At 37.0% G+C, this 14,089-nt stretch overlaps 1 protein-coding gene across 4 annotated transcripts in view; it reads right to left on the bottom strand.

Annotated features, from left to right (window-relative positions):
* TSPAN18 (tetraspanin 18) overlaps positions 1-14,089 on the bottom strand; it is a 208,560-nt gene that overhangs the window by 159,561 nt on the left and 34,910 nt on the right. For all 4 annotated transcript variants that reach the window (XM_083371077.1, XM_083371075.1, XM_083371076.1 and 1 more), the window contains one exon: positions 8,783-8,887. The gene's annotated coding sequence lies outside the window, so the exon portion shown is untranslated. The remainder of the gene's footprint in view (positions 1-8,782; positions 8,888-14,089) is intronic.

Consider the following 14,089-nt stretch of genomic DNA (forward strand, 5'->3'; position numbering starts at 1 on the left):
CATTCCACAAAGCAGTGAAAATAATTTAATTCTGGAGGGGAGGAGGAGATGATGATGGGCCTGGACTACTTTTGAAATTAACACCTGTAACTGATGTTTTATTTTTGTAATGCATATAATGTGAATCACAAGTTAGGCAGTAAATAAATGAAGAATGCTATTATTCTACCCTTTGTTCTACATTAAAAGGCACAATACTTGATGAAGAACTACGGTAATTAGAAAGTGCTATTTTAATCAGATTGTGGTTGAATATAGGTGAAGTAGCTCTGATAACTGCATAGATATGTTTTGTTTTTGTTAATATGCTCTTTCCATCTAGCATGTGGTCCTGAGAAATTCTAATGGTCTCCCCTCTTAAGTAACATCCAAAGCCAATTCTGCAAAGGATTTGGGGGGGGGGTCTACCAAGGCAACTAGATGCCACCTCCTGCTTTGACAATGAGTAGCAGAATTAGTTATGTAGAAATTAAACATAATATCCAGTTTCAACCTTCGCTTAGCTACTAAACTATTCAATTCCCTCACTCTCCAAATGTCTAAATAGACATTCTTTTGAAACATTTCCAAAGAAATGAAACTCAAGAAGCAAGTATCTTTAGACAAGGGATGAATTACTGCACACTAAGCTCTATTCCTGAGCTTACACCTTCTTTTAGCCCTTCAATGTTGGAATGACCAACTTGAGAAAGACATGAATTGGGTCAGGGTATTTTTAGAACTCTGGATGGGACAAGTGTGAATAGAATAGAATAGAATAGAATAGAATAGAATAGAATAGAATAGAATAGAATAGAATCTGGAAGGGACCTTGGAACTCTGCTAGTCCAGCCCCCTACTCAAACAGGAGAACCTACACCATCTCAGACAAGTGACTGTCTAGCCTCTTCTTAAAAATCTCCAGTGATGGAGTGCCCATGATCTCTGGAGGCAAGCTGTTCCACTGGTTAATTGTCCTCATTGTCAGGAGGTTTCTCCTTAATTCCAGGTTGTTTCTCTTTTTGTTCAGTTTCCAACCATTGTTTCTTGTCCTGCCCTCTGGTGCTTTGGAGAATAACATGACCACCTCTTCTATGTGGCAGCCTCTCAAATATTGAAACACTGCTATCATGTCTCCCCTATTTCTTCTTTTCCTTAGACTAACCAAACCCAAGTCCTGCAGCCATTCTTCGTATGTTTTAGTGTCCAGGCCTTTGATCATCTTAGTTGTTCTTTTCTGAATTTTTTCCAAACTCTCTCTCAAAAAAATTGTGATACGGTGACCAAAATTGACTGCAGTCTTCCAGGTGTGGTCTTACTAGGATTTTATAAAGCAGTACTAATACTTCATGTGATCTTGATTCTATGCCTCTGTTTATACAACCCAGGGATTGTATTAGCTTTTCTGGCTGCTGCTGCACACTGCTGGCTCATAGTCAAGTGATCGTCCACTAGGACTCCAAGGTCCCTCTCACAGTTACTGTTTTTAAGCAGGTCTCGTCCAATCTGTACTTGGTACCTTTGATTTTTTCCCCTAAATGTAAAACTTTGCTTTTCTCTACATTGAAACTCATTCTGTTGGATAGGGTCCATTATTCAAGTTTGTCAAGATCTTTTTGGATCTTGAGTTTGTCTTCTGGGCTGTTGGCTACTCCTGTCAGTTTAGTGTCATCTGCAAATTTGATGAGTTCCCCTTCAACTCCTTCATCTAGGTCATTTATGAAGATATTGAAGAGTACTGGGCCTAAAATGGAGCCTTGTGGTACCCCACTGCTTACTTCTCTCCATGTGGATGTAGTGCCATTGAGGACTACTCGTTAGGTATGGTTTGCCAGCCAGCTACAGATCCATCCAGTGGTGATGTGTTCTACACAACTTTATACCTAGTCATATACCTAATCAATCAGATTTCCTTAAGTTGGATGGTAATTTGTAGACTAAGGTAACATTTTAAAAATGTAGAATTGAGTCCTTTTCTGCCTTTCATTCCTTCCCCCCACTATATTTCTCCCAGATGCTCTTCCTCTGTCTAAAAAGAAAGTTGCAAGGGGCTACTGGGGCATAATAGCAACCCCTCAGAAAAAGCTCATTAATTCTCTCCTGGTCACATTTCCCTCCTTCTCTCTCTTCACATTATTACATCTAGCTAAGCCCAGATTTGGCAAACTGCATCGAGCATACTTGACTGTCTTCCATGATGAAACAAGCAGCATCTGTTTCTAATTCAACATGTACAGAAGTGATACCCATATGATGCATCCTTGCAACCATGAAGTTCAGAGGAGATTCAAAAACAAAGTCTGCAGAGACCGAGACACAGTTAATAAAAGCAAAGCCTCTAAATGAAAGGTGTCACAAGTTCCATGCAATGTTAGTCTAATCCTTTACCACTGAGAAATTAATCTCAAAATTTAGAGGTGAGAATGACATGAATTTATAATGAAGTACAGAAACATTACAAACAAATTGTAACATATAAAATTCACCCATCCAAGGACCTTAATGATATTTACAGTTATTCTTAAAGTAATCTGAAAATAGCAAATATTTATCATGTGCTTTATATTTGTATTTTGTTTAAGGATATTCCTATTATAAATACATTTAAAGAACTAAAATGAAAATGAAACCATTACCAGCAAAGCCAGCCACCAGCTCCAGCTTTATTTGTCCAAATAAAGAGCAGCTATTTATTTAATTTTTTTTAATATGTAGGATTTTGTTTATTTAGATAAGAGATTTTCTGAAATCCTTTTGGATTAGTAACTCAGTGGCATCCCCAGCATTTTCAATTCAAAATTATCAGCATCAAGCTTTAGATGGACTATCTGATGCCTAAAGTAAGCATTGGTGCAGATGAAAGCTAAAGAGCTTAGCAGATCTGAAGTCAGTATGCTGGTCTTATTTATTTGGAAGCTTATTCTCGCTAATAGTTAATCTGGGGAGCAAATGCTTTCAAACTGTGAAATGAATTCACTGAAACATTTGGTACATCCGGGTGACATAAATTGCTTACATAAGTCTAACTTAAACTGCCAAATACAGTCTGCTTTTACCACTCAAAAATCCACATACGAAGGCAAGTTTTTCTTACCATTAGCACACATCAGAGAGATATTTAAACAGTTTTATGTCCCTTCCCCCAATTGTTATCTGAACTACAATATATCAACTTTAGGTCTGTTTGAACTATCAAGATCTTTTTGGGCAAGGTTTTTCAGAAATAGTTTGGCATTGTCTATTTCCTAGGGCTGAGAGAAAGTGACTAGCCCAAGGTCATCTACCTGGCTTTGTGCTTAAGCAGGAACAGAACTCGCAGTCTCCCCATTTTTAGCACTCCCAGCACCAAGACTGAGTGACATCTGGAAAGTATACTTCGCTTTAATTGCATCTTCAATGAAGCATTCTTTGTTGGATTGTATCAACTTCTAGACACTGTACTGCATTAAAGCAGTCACTTTGCCAGTTTTCTATGGTCTACTCTGTATCTGACTGCACATCTATAGAATGCATATTTTGTTGAAGCAAAGCAGTTTGGCAAAACAAAAAGAGCTTGCCAATATGCTGCACTTTAGGGCATCCTTGTTAAGGTACCACATTATTTCAGCAGTCCGAGTTGAAATAACTCCACAAAATGTTGCCCTTTTATATGACCTTGTTCTACATTTCCATGGTCTGATTCTTCAAAACCAGTATGAGGCTGGCCTATAGATATCTGCATCCCTGATTGCCTCAATTTACTGAGAACTGACGGACAAGACCATGGATCAATCAGAACTCCCGCTAGCTGACATATAAAACATTATATTCATTACTTGCCTTGCATTCAGGAGGAAATGGAGAATGGAGAAACAAGTTCAGCACCTCAGGTTTTCCAAAAAGAAATGTTAGATTCACTGTTATGTTATATGCATAGTAGCTGAGGTGAAACTAAATGAGACAGAGTCTGCTGATATTGTAGGATCACAGTGATACAGAGTTACTTTTATCCTGATCTACACTCTGCATATGGAAGTACTGGGGTTTTGATAAGCATACTATTATTTCTCAGAAAACCATGGCGCATTACATAAAATTTAAAAAAAGAGTTCCTTGAGAGAGGTAATGATAAATAAAAATATGATGGCTGGGAGGTGTGAACTTTAAGCATTTGTCATATCTGTTGGGTCAACTCTTCAACCAACAAGAACATTAGAAAGATCTGGTAAAGGAATGATTACCAATAGAAGAACTAGGAAATAAGATAGAAAAAACTTGGAAATTTTGATACATAATACAATCAGACTCCTTTCAAACAAAAGTAGACTTACAACACTATTGTACAAAGTTAGAACAATTCTAGCTAATTTGTGAACTGCTGATTTCAATCAAAACTCCAAAAACACATTCCTAATCCCACCTCTCTCTCTCTCTCTCTCTCTCTCTCTCTCTCTCTCTCTCTCTCTCACACACACACACACACACACACACACACACACACACACACACTTGAGACATGAAGTGACCAGAGATAGGTTGAAGCACTGCATTAAACTCTGACAATTTTAATAAGCCAAATTCTGGCTGTCCACATGTAATTTAAGAGCATTCAAAGCTAAAACACTTGCAAAAATAGAAAAGCAGAAATTTTATTTTATTTTCATATATTACCAGAAAAACAACACAATCAGGAAATGTAGAAGAAAATCAGGTAGAACACAAAACCGTAAATAATGCAACTCATACTAAATTGTTAAAAACAGTTTAAAAAAATTAAATGAATTCCTTTGGAGAAGAATACATATATAGTGTATCCCTCTAAAATTTGAAATAAGCAGCTAAGTATGCTTAGGAGTTCCCTAGGACTTTGCTACAGTAATCATTTGACTTTATGTACCATTGACTATGCTCCACCTCACCAGTCATTAGTTCAGTTTCATCTCAACCCAGTCCAAACCCCATTATATGGCCTGCTTAGCATTATAGAGGGGAAAAGGCCAAGAACAATAAGTAGGCATCTTTACCAGAAAACAAACTGTCAGACCTTCATTCCTTCATTCTTTTGTCAACTTTCTAACTTGTTTATTTATGAGATTTTGGTCTAAATTCTGCCTTCCTATTAGATATTTGCAGCGTATTAAGTTCATAAAACTCCACGTGACAACAGAAGAATAAATGGTAAGAGGATTGAATCTACTCTTCTGATTTAGGATGAAAAAATTTCCTCTCTTATCCCTACAATTCTATCATTATCACAATAGCAATAAGTTCCTGCTAGAAGATATTTTTTAACATTTCCAGGGGCAGCATAAAAGAATAAATTAAAAAAAACCCTCCACTGTCAAAACGGAAGGAACAATTTTAATGAATGAAATTTGTCCCACAGGTTTGGGGGAAAACATTCTTTATCCCAACTCTCTCAATGCTTATGTCATAACCAAATGCTTGTATTAGTAACTCAAGTAACTTAATTTATCTTCTAGTTATCTCTCAACTGCATTCTTCTCCAATCCAGCATCAACCTTTTGTGTTTGACTACACCTCCCTAAATTCCCAGTCAGAATGACTATGATTAGGAATTTGGGGACTAGTATAGAAGGAAAATCATGAGAGCAAATGCTTATTAACTGAAAGCAAGGGCATTACAAAGCACTACTCCATGGCTGATAGGCTGAGGATTTTTTTTGAAAAAAGGAAAAAAGAATCTAATACTGTACCTTTGCTTAAAAATACCTAATTATCCCACACAAGCTAACATTTTGTATCAGAAATTTGCAAACATATGCTTGCTGTCTAGTTTGTTCAGGTTGCTCCAATATTTGATTTATTGCTATTGGAAATTCTTTTTCCATTTACACTGTGTCACTAAAAATCCATTGTGCAAAGAAAATTTAAAAATTTAAATTTTGTCTCACTCTCTTGCCTCTGTTTTTTTCCTATGAATAACCAAACAATGAAGTTTTATTAATAGTGGCTAGAAATAATGTTTCCTGACAAACAAGATTAGGAATACAGCCAAAATGTGTATTTATACTGAAGGGGACAGTTGTACTAGCAAAGAAGTATTTCTGAAACTAAACTCACAAGAGTCTTTTTCCCCTTGTGTTGTAAATCCCTCTCAAAATAGAATAGAATGGAATGGAATGAATAGATCCCCAACCTTTTGGGCACTAGGGACCAGTTCCGTGGAGAGAGGTTTTTCTGCAGACTGGAGGGGGCGTGTGTGCTGCCTACATCCCGTGGTTGCGGCTTTGCTTGTTTCTACAGACTGGTTGTTGGCATGCCGTGACCCAGTATTGGGCCACAGACCGGTGGTTGGGGACCCCTGTTCTAGTCCAGCCCCCCACTCAAGCAGGAGAACCTATGCCATCCCAGACAAGTGACTGTCCAGTCTTTTCTTAAAAACCTCCATAGTTGTTTGTCAAAGAAATTAACAAAATTAAAAAAAAACAAGAAAAGATACACAATGTGGGAACTATATCTTTAACTCCCAAATCTCATTTTTCTGGATCCTGCTTCTGGATTATGTAGTGCACTGAGAAAAGTTGTATTAATCCTGCTTAAAAGGAAACCATGTTTAATTGTTACAATTAGTGATCATCTGCATAGGTCCCAATTTGGTTCTATATTTCTAATCTAAAGCAACTCCCAAGCCCTATGTGGAGGCATTCACATTTATCTGTTGACCGAAATCAAAAGCTGTGGGCAGAGCCTACTTATATCTGAATTATGAAACAGGCTCTCATTTTTAATCAATATCTCCAGACATTGCTATAAAGATTTTGCTTTCTCCCCTAAGATTACTTTATGGACCGCTTCCTCTCATATAAAATTGCCAGACAATTAAGGAAAGTTTCAGAGGCATTAATGTGACTCTAAAAAATTGCCCAGTCAAGACCTATCAATAATTTTATTTATTTATTACATTTATCAGCCATGCATTAATTCATTTAAAATAATTTCAGTTAGCATTTTTGTTAACGTTGGCGATAATATATACTTTTATGTCCTTAATAAATGTTGTTTTCATATTTCAGGGCTATGTAAAATTATGCATGCATACACATACCTATGTATCTATATTGTGAAAGTCCATTTAGAAAAAACAAACAAGAGAAAAACATTACAAAAATCTTTCTAGCTTTCACAAATGTATTACCATGATAAATAGCAATCCACATGCTTCTATTGAAGATATTTTTGCTAATGTGTTATAGCAATGCCTCCATGAAAATTTGGACAGTTCTTGGATTGCAAGCATATTATGAGCTACAGTTAAATATTCTTAAATTAGTTCCTTCCCACAGACAAACTTTTTAAGAAATGTGATTTATTATTTAAATGAGTTAGTCATTTAACTGCAATGGACATAACCAATACATAAACTGAAATCCAATTCTACTGGGTTAGGAGGTATGAGTAAACTATGTATATGTGGTTTATTCCAGCATTCGGAGACATTCTCTAAAACAGGGGTTTTCAAATTTGGGCCTTTTATGACTTGTGGACTTCAACTCCCAGAATTCCTCAGCCAGGCATGCTGGCTGAGGAATTCTGGGAGTTGAAGTCCACAAATCATAAAAGGACCAAGTTTGAAGACCCCTGCTTTAAAACATGAAAAGCACCCAGTCTAATAAGTTACCTCTGCTCCATTCGAAGTTATAATGGCACTGAAAAAAACAACTTATGACTGATTTCAACACTTACAACTGTTGCAACATTGACAATGGTCATATAATCAAAATTCAGGCACTTGGAACAGGCATGTATTTAATACAGTCGAAATGTCTCCAAGTCACATGATCGCCATTTGCAATTTTCCCAGTTGATTTTTGACAAGCAAACTCAATAGGGAAAGCCAAATTCCCTTAACTGCAGTGATTCCCTTACTGTGGCTGCAAAGGTCATAAAATGGAACATGACTCACTTAGCAACTGACTTGTTTAGCAATGGAAATTTTGGGCTGTAGTTGTAGTCATAAAATGAAGATTACCTATAATAGTAAAGCCAGCACCCACACTTTTTTAGGTTAAACTATCAACCATAAGAAAGAGTTCTAGAGAACTTAAAAACTTGTTTGATATTTTGTAATATTTATAGTTAGTATTGTCTTACGAGGATCTTGGATTTTTTTTCCCCATCCAAGCAATTCAATTTGCTTTTTGATTAATTATGGGCCACCAAGTCATTGTCAACTCTTAATAACCACATAAATAGATTTTATCCATGGCAATTTGCTTTTTATATCAGTCAACAGAGAGTGGAGTGTTTCTTTGTACTGGCCCAATTACATTTGATCTAGTATTAATAATTCAATAGAACCGACTCATTTGGGAATATAAATCCTGGTTTCCTTCATTTTTGCACTGTTGCATCATGTTCTAATCCAGGGGTTTTCAAACTCGGCCCTTTTATGACTCAAGGACTTCAACTCCCAGAATTCCTCAGCCAGTTGAAGTCCATGAGTCATAAAAGGGCAGAGTTTGAAGACCCCTGCTCTAATCTAACCTGATTAGAACATTGATAAGCTTTTGAATAGTGACCACTCAAGTTTCTAAATCAACAGAGTAAATGCTCTGAGATTCCTCTACAAACACGTACAAACTAAGTCATCGCTGAATGGTTGCTATCACACATTCTAAGTTATCTCTCTCAAAATATTCAACATTGAAAAATGATTCTAGTCAGATGGAACTGACTAGTGTAAAAGTTATCCTGTAGCTACAAAGTGGTCTGATAACAAAGATTAAACTATATAATTTCTGCTGAGGAGTCAGAAGACCTTAGACAAAGAAGAATGCCTCTTTCATTTAGTCAAACAAACCTTCTGCCTCTTGGTGAGAATTTGAATCTTTCCTTTTTCTTCCCCGGGGAAAAAGAATTTTCAAACTTCTCTATCTCCTTCTTATGTTCTTGTTCTGTTTGTGCACTAGAGGGAGAAGAAAGGAAAGATACATGAGTAAATAAATTCCAAAGCTTTAGTCAACAGCTCCAAATGGACATTTCTTTCTCACTGTGAACTTCAAGCATGAGGTCTTTTGGAAAGCTTTCCAGATAATTATTCTTCTCAATTCCCCCTCTATAAAATAGTTTGCCCTCGTGCTTCTGAACCACTCTCCCCACACATTTTTCAGGGTTGTTAAACTATTACTCTGTCAGAACATTTGGGGAACATTAAGATCTGCTCTGACCTTGGTGGATGGCTCTGTAAACTGCTCCCCTCCCTTCCCCTTCCCTTCTTTTATAATTAGACTGTTTCAAAACTTTTTTTAAACACCACTCAAAGCTTGTGGAAATAAAGTGGCATAAAGTATCAATAAATGAATATATCAGGTACAAGTCACACACTCCATTGTATAAGTATCATTGACTTTCAAACCTTAAAAATTGTATTTATTAATTATAAAGATATTAGACAACAGTCCTTCCTACCCAACCACTTTTTAGATTCTGTTAACTGTAACAATGCCTCTGTCAACGCTGTGACAATGGAAGTCAATTCTCAGTTCTGGCAACTGAGAATCAGCAGCCATTTTACTTTTGCTTTTAACATGCCTTTTTGTTATTCTTTTAGAGTTCAGATGTAGAAGTTTGGATGGGGTAAATGCTTGAGGGTTAGCTAGCTATAACAATGCAGGACATGGTCTGATAAGCTTTTGGTGGGCTGAGGAGCCGGAGAGAAAAGCCCATGGTTTGCACAAATTGGGGAATGTGATTTATGACAGCTTTTGTGGGGTGGGAACAGCAACTTGTTACTTTGTATCTGGGAGGAGGGAATCTCAGTTTTGGGTTCAACTATGTAAGTGCTGATACTTTGTTTCCTAATAAAACATTCTTTAAGGAAGAATTATTGCCTTGAAGTTCTTTTACTAGTTTCAACTATTGGAACTATGACAGCCTCAAGTTTGGCCAAACTGCAACCTTGTACATTGTTTTGATCTCCATCTTTTGTTTTCCAACACACACCCCTTTCCAATATGAAGCTGTACTGAAATTTTGTTTAATATAAAATACCTTAATTTCTATGGCCATTCGTCTGAACACCAAGTGACTTCAGGTAGTTTACAATTCTAAAACAATAACATACTTCAACACAATAAAAACACTCCCCCCAAAATTAATTTTGGTGGCTGAGATAATCAATTAACAGTAGAACCAAGAAATAGGGCCCTTAATATATTTGAGGCCCCAGGTCTGGTTACAAAGTCAAGTTGTTAAAGCCTTATGAAAGGCCAACTGAGTTGGGGCCATTCTAATCTCTGAAAGGAGAATATTCCACAAGTCAGGGGCTACAGCACAGAAAGCTTATCAGTGCTTCCCTGTTGCCTGCTGACCCTGTTTGGCTAATGCAATTCCCAGCATGCTCAGTCTGGATGACTAGACACTCTTGGGTAGGCCAGTAGGCCAGTCTCAACCCATATAAGTTTTTAAGGGGGACAACTAACACCTTGTATTGCACCAAGAAACCCACTGGTAGCCAATACAGCTCACATAACAGTGGTGCTATTAGAGCCATCTGTCCAATACCATTTACCCCCATGCAGCCACATTCTGCACCAGTTGAAGTTTTCATGTATTCTTCAAGGGCAGCCCTATGTATAGCACATTGCAGTAATCTTTAGGATTTTTTTTTAATCAATTGAATATGTGAACTCCTGATACTGAAGAAAATATCTATATCAAAAGTTAAGTACTCTCTATTTTCCCTATATCTTTTCCAGCTAACTCTGAAATTCCTGAAATTACTTTACCTTCATCAAGATTAAAAAGTAAAAATCCATGCTCCTTTCTTTTCTCAATTCTTCAAGCTAGATGCATATGATTCTTAGTGTAATGGGTACTGAAATAACCATAATTTTTTTCCTGCCCTAGTCCTCTTTTGTTGCAATTACTCCTTTGTCTATTTTAATTGCAACTCTTTTTAGTCCTCATATCCAGCTTAACTATGATTTATTTAATCACTTGTTGGCTGGTTTTGATTATATCACATTGGATTATAAATGTTGGCTTGACTTATACAAAAGGCAAATACATAACATTGCGCTGTGAACTCATTGTGATTTCCTGCCAATTTTTTGTAAAGCATAATCCACACAAGGACATAAGAAGCCTCCACGTATACAGTGTGACCATGGGTCCAGATAGCCTAGTAATGTCCAGGACAATAATCCAGGTTTTCAGGAAGAAGTTATTCAACCCTACTTACAGATACTGGGGATGGTCTTTTTGCATTTCAAGTGCACACTCTGTAATAAAACATGCCAGTATCATAGCTGCTAAACAATAAGCTGCATTTACTTTTTCTATTAGCTCTTGGAGTCAGGATTTGTCACAACTGTTCTTTGAAAGCACCTTGATTGCTGACAACTCTCAGGCGGAGGAGGCTGCAGTTGCAGCAGTAGTAATAGTAGCAGTAGTAATAGCAGCAACAACATTTCTTTCTTTTATGCACAAACTAATCAAAATGATAATATCCTTGAAGAATAAGAACTATTCTAAGACACCTGCAGGGAGGATCATATCAAATTCAACTGAGAATGTTCTCTCTCTCTTTTTTTTTCACTCTGCAGTTCCTGCCATTCCAAAGCCAGTGCAGGTTGAAATAACATCAAACTGATGAGCTATCTGAAAAGGCTGTACTCAATTCCCATTTATTTTATTCACCTCTAAATTACTGAGAGTACAGAAAAGTCTTTATGAACACAAGTATCCAAATATTCATTGCCCTGATACAAGCATGTGTGCGCACCCGAAGGTTTTCGGTTCGTCAATTTGCAAGTTTGTAATGTGCATCTTTTTAAGAAAAGCACAGGCATTATACCAAGTCAAACTAAAAAGAAACCCAAGCATTAAGCACATCTCACACATTAAACCAATGTAAGAGGTTTCTCGACAGTGAAATATTATATTTTCAATGTAACTGAGTTGAAGCCCCTGAATATTAAAATGTAATTCCTTATAGGCTTTGAAAGTTCTAACTGCATTTAAGGGAATGTTTTCTGCCTACCATCCTTAAGCCGATTAGGTTATTAACAACAAGAAATAAATCCAGCATTTTAATATTAATTCCTACTGAAGCAAACCTACATTATTCAGGAAAAAAGCATATATAAATTTCTTCCTTATTCATATTCTGCTGTATGCAGTCATCCAAACAATAAATACCCAGAGTGAAACTTTGATATGCATGAGACAGATATTCTGACAATGGCTGCTACAATTATGCAAAGTGAAGAGAGATAATATTGGCAGCAAAATCTAACCATCCCAGTTTCCAGGAAGACATACTACAAAAAGGGATTAATATGATGGTGCTCTGCTGGCAATATCAGGAATATCAACTAGTATTCCTTAATACTGTAAGACTAATGTGTTATTCACAAAACTGTTGTACTTATGTAAATTTACTGGAGCAACTTGTGACTTTCCCTGCTGGCTTCCCTACTGACTTTGTTCATGAGAAGCCAGCAGCGAAGGTCACAAATGGTGATCATTTGAGAGCAGAATGCTGCAGCTGTTGTGTGAGCCAGTTTCCAACCACCCATATCCTGAACACACGACTATGAGGGCTGGATGTAAGTATCATTAGTTCAGGACCATTGTAACCGCAAACTGTTGCTTAATGAGTGGTATACTTGTATTGTTTATTTATTTTCAATTTCTTATCATCATTAAAGGATAATGAATACTTGAATCTGTGAGCAAAGTAGACATGCCAATATCATAGTGAATCAGGTGGCTTATCAGAAAATAACCAAATTATTATGTCCTCTCCACTGGCTCTAGAATGCTTCTTCTTCTCTTATTAACTCATAAAAGGGAAAGGGAAAGGTTTACCCTATCAAATTGTGTCCGATTCTAGTGCTGATCACTGATTCTTAGCCAAGGGAGTCAGCATGGTTGAAAGACATTTCTGTGGTCACGTGGCCAGCATGACATCACGCCACAGCAAAGAGCATGCAGCAAAACACAGAAAGTTTTTACCTTCCCACCAAAGTAGTACCTATTTATCTACTCGCATGTTCATGCTTACAAACTGCTAGGTGGGCAGGAGCTGGGGCAAAAACAGGAGCTTGCCCTGTCATGCAGCATTAGGGTCTTGAACTGGGACTGTCAGCTTTCCAGCTGACAAGCTCAGTTTCTTAATATCTGAGTCATCACGCTCCCAATTAACTCATAAATAGTAGTGCAATTCTTGCCATCAATTCTTCAGATAGCTGTTTCAAGTTTGTAATCTGAGATAAAACACTGTTTTGCCTTGGTTCCATCATAGAAAATGTGGCTTCCTATGTGATGTGCTAGTTACAATAGAGACTGGTGAGACCCAAGTTTAAACCAGCCTCAATCACAAAAGCTGAGTTGACTTTTGGACTATCCGTCATCACTCAGACTAGTCTATTCTGCTTACATAAGGTGCTCTGAGTTCCTGCAGGAAAGGTAGGATATCAGTCAAACAAACAAACAATACTTCTGACAACATTATTCTGCTAGAAAACAAAGCACCAGTTGGAAATGAAAGCTTTTTTTTCTTTCACATAGTTTTTAAATCCCCAAAATTTGGAAGAATTATTGGCTCCTACATCATTGTGATCAAGTAACGGTTGTCTTATTCTGTTTGTTACTATTTATAAACCAGCTAGAAATTCTCTAGGGAAGCAGGGATAAACCACGTAAATAAGTAAGTACAACATTTGACCAACCTTTTGAAAAAAAAAATCATTTTTAAATTAAGTTCCCAAAGCCTTTCCATAAACATCACAATAATGGCACCCTACAATCTCCTCTCCAAGCATTCATTCAACAGACAGACAGTGATGGAGATTTATCACTTGCGTGAAAGATAGTACTACAATAGACAGAGTGACGATCATATGGCAGGTAGGTGAATGAATTTGCTCCCTAAAAATCAAGGCTAGGGATCCAGCTTGTGCATTACTTTTGCACCACATGCAAATTGTGACTGCAGCCTGCCAAATATCACCAACTGCGTGACTTCTACAAGTCTCTTATTATCTTTAAGATGCTATACCATTAAATGAAATGTTTACAAAACACTGAACATGCTGAAGGTTAAGGCAGCAGAACCATTAGCATTTTGATAGGTTTCCAGAATATATAAAAGAAGCAAGTC

Source organism: Vipera ursinii, assembly GCF_947247035.1.
Source record: "Vipera ursinii genome assembly, chromosome: 1".
Lineage (NCBI taxonomy): Eukaryota > Metazoa > Chordata > Lepidosauria > Squamata > Viperidae > Vipera > Vipera ursinii.